The sequence below is a fragment of the Zootoca vivipara genome, chromosome 1, assembly GCF_965207765.1.
Source record: "Zootoca vivipara chromosome 1, rZooViv2.hap1.1, whole genome shotgun sequence".
NCBI classification, from domain to species: domain Eukaryota; kingdom Metazoa; phylum Chordata; class Lepidosauria; order Squamata; family Lacertidae; genus Zootoca; species Zootoca vivipara.
Window position 1 is genome coordinate 20,780,099 of NC_142582.1, and position 4,873 is coordinate 20,784,971.

Here is a 4,873-nt window from a genome sequence, read left to right on the forward strand (position 1 = left end):
GATCCGCTCGCTTGGCTTTCGTATAGAATGGATCCCACGGCTCTGCCAACTTTTGCCTTGTTAAACCTTTTGCCCGTCTTTTCTCGGGGCGATTTAAAATCCTAAAAGGGGATTCATATTTTAATCATGTGAATTCTCTATGTGAATGTCAGTAGATTAGCACCTGAATTCCCCGTGTACTGAAGGGCTGAAACTCAGGCCCCAGACCCAGCATATGGTACAAGAGATTTCAGTGTAACCAGCAATCATTGCCACCGCTTTGAGTGTGCTGCTGTGCAGCCCAGGCAAGGGAGGCGTTGACAGCAGAAGAGTTTGGACTTGATATCCCGCCTTTCACTCCCCTTAAGGAGTCTCAAAGCGGCTAACATTCTCCTTTCCCTTCCTCTCCCAAAACAAACACTCTGTGACTAGCCCAGAGTGTGACTAGCCCAAGGTCACCCAGCAGCTGCATGTGAAGGAGCGGGGAAGCGAACCCAGTTCACCGGATTACGAGTCCACCGCTCTTAACCACTATACCACACTGGCTCTCCAGGGCTTTGGCAGGGCTTTGGCAGCATAACAGCAACAGAGTGGCACCTTCCTGTTTCACCTCACATGGCAATATAGGACATGCCACCCCTGGGTAGAGCACATAGGAGTGGGTGAATCTGTCAATTTCCGTTTCTCATTTTTTTTCCAATCTCAAGTTTCGTTCTCCACATTTCCACCTCAGTTTGCGGGGAGTGGGAGGGAGATTCGTCATGAAAATTTGTCAGCATTTGGGTTTGAATTTCTCCCAGTATACAGATTTGTGTAAAGTAATTCACACACACACACACACACGTAATGAAAAATGTTGTTTTTACTAATATATGCATTCCATGCATGCTTTACCCCCTGTAAAGTGTGTTGTACACATTTCTTTTGTCTAGAGAACCACGTCGTGAAATTTGGAGAATTTTGGAGAATTTTGGAGAATTTTGGAGAATTTTGGAGAAATTTGGAGAAATTTGGAGAAATTTGGAGAAGTTTGAATTTTGGAGTAGGGCTGTGTTTCAGCTCATGTGGGGTTTCAGAAAGCACGAATCAGGGAAGTTCAACATTACATGGGAAATGAATCAAATTTCTGCCCCATTCCTAAGCATCTCTAGGTGGAGCTGGGAAAGAGTTCTGCTTGAATCCCTGGCGAGCAACGATACTGAGCTGAGTGGGCCGACGATCGGACTCAAAGGAAAGCAGGTTCCCGTGAGCCATCAAGGAAATTATTATTCAGAAAACTGAAATAGCCACTTAATTTTGCACACATAAGGATAAGAAAAGGAAACGGTGAGAGAGAGAGAGATGCTAGCACATTCCAAATTTACTGTTAGTAACAAGTAACTTGCTAATGCTCACTTCAATTTATAGACATCTGTCTCGCATCAGCTGCGCTGACACGCCCCTCCAATTACTTCCCCATATGATGGTACATTTATTTCACTTAGATGTTGATGGTGCAGGCTTCTTTCTGTCTTCATGTGGCATCCACCACCAGTTCTTTGTACATCTTCCCATTTTAAATAGCCCACAGGCATGGCACATATTTGCATATTTTTGGAAACAGCAGGAACTAGGAGTGTTTTCTGATGTTTTCCAGGGAACTTCTTTCAGCTCTGTCGGGAATTTCTGTCCTCTCACTGCGTATTCCAGCACCTGCAGATTAGGTTAACGAGTGCAGAATTATTGTTGTTTTTATGCATAAATTTATCTATGTACTTGTATAGCTCCAAAATGAAGTTCTATTTTTTATATTAAAAAAAAGGTTGAAAAGCAGCTCAAAGATGCTTGCAGTTTTAAAAAAGAAAGTGGGGTGTGGTCATTGGTGAAAGGGTATTTGAGAAAACCTGAAGTGCGACCCTCCAGACCAGATTACTTTTTAAGCAGGAGCAGGAATCCCCCCCCCCAAGTATATGTGCAAAATTACAACCATTTTCATTGTCCACAAGCATTATTTATTATGGTCCAAAGACACACAACAACAGTTTCTAAAGCAAAATACAGCAGGAATACAGAGAATACATTCCTATGTTTTATCCAGGGCATGTTGATTTCTAATTCTTATTACCACTAAGATAATTTTTTACCATGGCCAGGGTAATATAATTTGTCTTATCTTCGAGAAGATACTTGAGATTAAAAGGTTTAAGAATTTCCAGGAAAATTCACCAATAAGGGTTTAATTAATTGATCCCTGTCAGGAAAAAACCTACTTACGAGTAGGACCCTGGCAGAGACACATGCCCGCCTGGCATGTTCTCCCCCTCCTGGGCGATCGTTCGGGAGCTTCATAAGCATTCTCCAGCCCGAACATCACAGCGACTGGTGCCAGACGACACCAGCACACTTTAGGGATCTGCAGAGGTTGCGCAGTAGCGCAACAGAACTCAGTAGCACAGCATCTTGGCTAATCTACTTTATTTGCATATAAACACACATGGAGCTCTTCATCATGGCTCCCTCTCTCTAGCTTCACAGACAGCAAAGAGAAAGAACAAAGGAACAACAGTTCCACTTCAGGAACACGTAAGACAAACATCCTGTCTACGTCACATCCCACTCTGTGGAATGAAAACACATACAGTCATATGACAGACAACAAACCTATGATTTGCACACGGGGAATGAATCTCCCAACAGTCAGCACTCCTTAACCAATGTGGTTGACTTCTGAGTAGACACAGGTTGTTTGGTTCTTTGTGTTGCTGTACTTTTTTAAATAGTCTTGTGTTGAAAGTCAGAGTCCGCAGACTCAGAAACATAGCTGCCAAGTCTCCCATATTCCCCGGGAAACCCCCTTTTTCCCAGCCGTTTCCTGCTGGCAGCCCGGATTCTTTTAAACCCCGTAAATCCCCCGGATTCTTACCGGCCCGGGGAGGCTCCTTCTGCACATGTCTGGAATCTCTGGACATGCGCAGAAGCGATTTCTGGCACTGCGGCCATTTTGGAAATGGGCAGAGCATGCATAGAAGCAACTTCCGGTGTCGCTCTGCCCAGTTCCAAAATGGCCGCAGCGCGACTTCCGGTTCCGCGCAGCTGCCGATCCTGGATTTTTCAATCTGGAAGTTGGCAACTATGCTCAGAAAGGACCCACGAAATGAGGTGCAGGGCTTTTTGCCACCACTCACAACATTTTGTTCCTCTTCTGTGGTGTTCATTTCTTCCTGCCTGCATCACCAGTGTCACATCAACCCTCTCAAAAATGTGTTTCCTTCCTTTCATTCCATTTGCAAAATCACAAAATGTGTTCCACCCGAAAAATTAACCATGTGCTTCATTTATTCAACTTGCTGGCTGGGAGTTCGCCAGGTTGGAGAAGACTGAAGTATGCATTACTTTAAATGCAGCTTTGAAACTCAAACCTGGGATTCCCAATGGCAATGTCTTCTCTTTCTCTTTTTTAACTACCAAAAGCAGCTTCCGGGGGGCACCCCTTTTCAACCCCAGTGTCATTTCCCTTTGGAAATCCCCTTCGAAGCTGCTACTGTCTGCCTGCAAAGCTGCTAATAGCACAAAATAAATCATGTAACTTATCAAGAAAGACATTGAACTTCTCACATCATTTGTGCAATAAATTTTAATGCACAGAAAAACAGGAGAGAGAAAATGATTGCACGATCCTACGTCTGCTTACTGAGAAGTTAGCTTTGTTGCCTTCAGCAAGCGCTACATGTGCATAGAATCATACAGCCAACATAAATGTCCAGCAATGGTAGGCTTTACATTTGCATTGAAGGCTAATTGAAGTACAGTCTGATTTAAGCAGCGCCTGTTTAAATGTTTGATCTGTTTACACACAGTTTGGTGTTCCATTGTGCAAAATGCTGCGGTCTAAGACATTTCCTATCATTAGCAATGCCACTGGGGGGGGGGGGACAACAACATACTAGCCACTGCCTTAGTGCTGGTGGTACAATTTTGGAAGTTAGCTTCACACAGACCATGCTGTTCACTAGCCTTTGAGGATGCCAAGTGTAAGATTTAAATTAATGAGCTCTTCACTTATTGGAATGACTTCAGCACTTTGGCCACTTTCATAGATTTCTGTTTACTTTCGCAACTTGAGACATAAAGGAATATTGTGTGTGTGTGTGTGTGTGTGTGTGTGTGTGTGTGTGTGTGTGTGTTTATACACCCACACATATTTACTAGGCCGGCTAATCCCCTGCAACCATAGATGCACATGATGATTTTTTTTATAAAAATAATAATGATGCATTGTTTCGGGGTGTGTGTGTAGGAATTAACATAAAGAGAAGAAATCTATTGCGTACAAAGTGCTTGCTTTCAGATCCCATGTCCTAGAGAGGGTAACCTCCAAGTTGTTATCATCTCTGACTCACCATGTTATTGACTAGCCAATAGTGTTTTAATACCATGGCAAATGTAATGTCAACTTTCTTAATAGAATCAATTTTGATTTGAATTAATTTATTCCTCATGCAGTGTATATACATGCATCAGCAAAAGTGAGGATAGTGCAATAACCCACCATCAAGGTGATGTAGGTTCAAGGGAAAGAAGGATAACTGCTGTGGGGGGAGGGGTGGAAAAACCTTGGTTTGCTTGACTCTTCCATAGGCATTCATTGTATGTACCTTCTGCTTTTCACCTCCATTCTCTTCCCACAGAGCCGAAGATGTGGGCTCTCAAAACCCAAGTAACCAAGATGGGGCCAGCAATAAATATTTTCAATAAGGTGCAGTACAGTGGTGCCTCGCTTAACGAATGCCCTGCTTAACGAAATTTCCGCTTAACAAAAGGATTTTTCGAGCGGAGGTTGCCTCGCTAGACGAATTCATTTTATGAAAAATTCGTCTAGCAAATCGCGGTTTCCCATTGGAATGCATTGAAATTC

At 43.3% G+C, this 4,873-nt stretch overlaps 1 long non-coding RNA gene across 1 annotated transcript; it reads right to left on the reverse strand.

Moving 5' to 3' along the window:
- Positions 1-823: 823 nt before the first annotated feature.
- On the reverse strand, positions 824-2,489 carry LOC148687495 (uncharacterized). The gene is made up of 2 exons (XR_015946741.1): positions 2,233-2,489; positions 824-1,671 (listed from the first exon to the last, which is right to left on the reverse strand). It is a non-coding gene; the product is annotated as an uncharacterized LOC148687495 (long non-coding RNA).
- Positions 2,490-4,873: the final 2,384 nt, after the last annotated feature.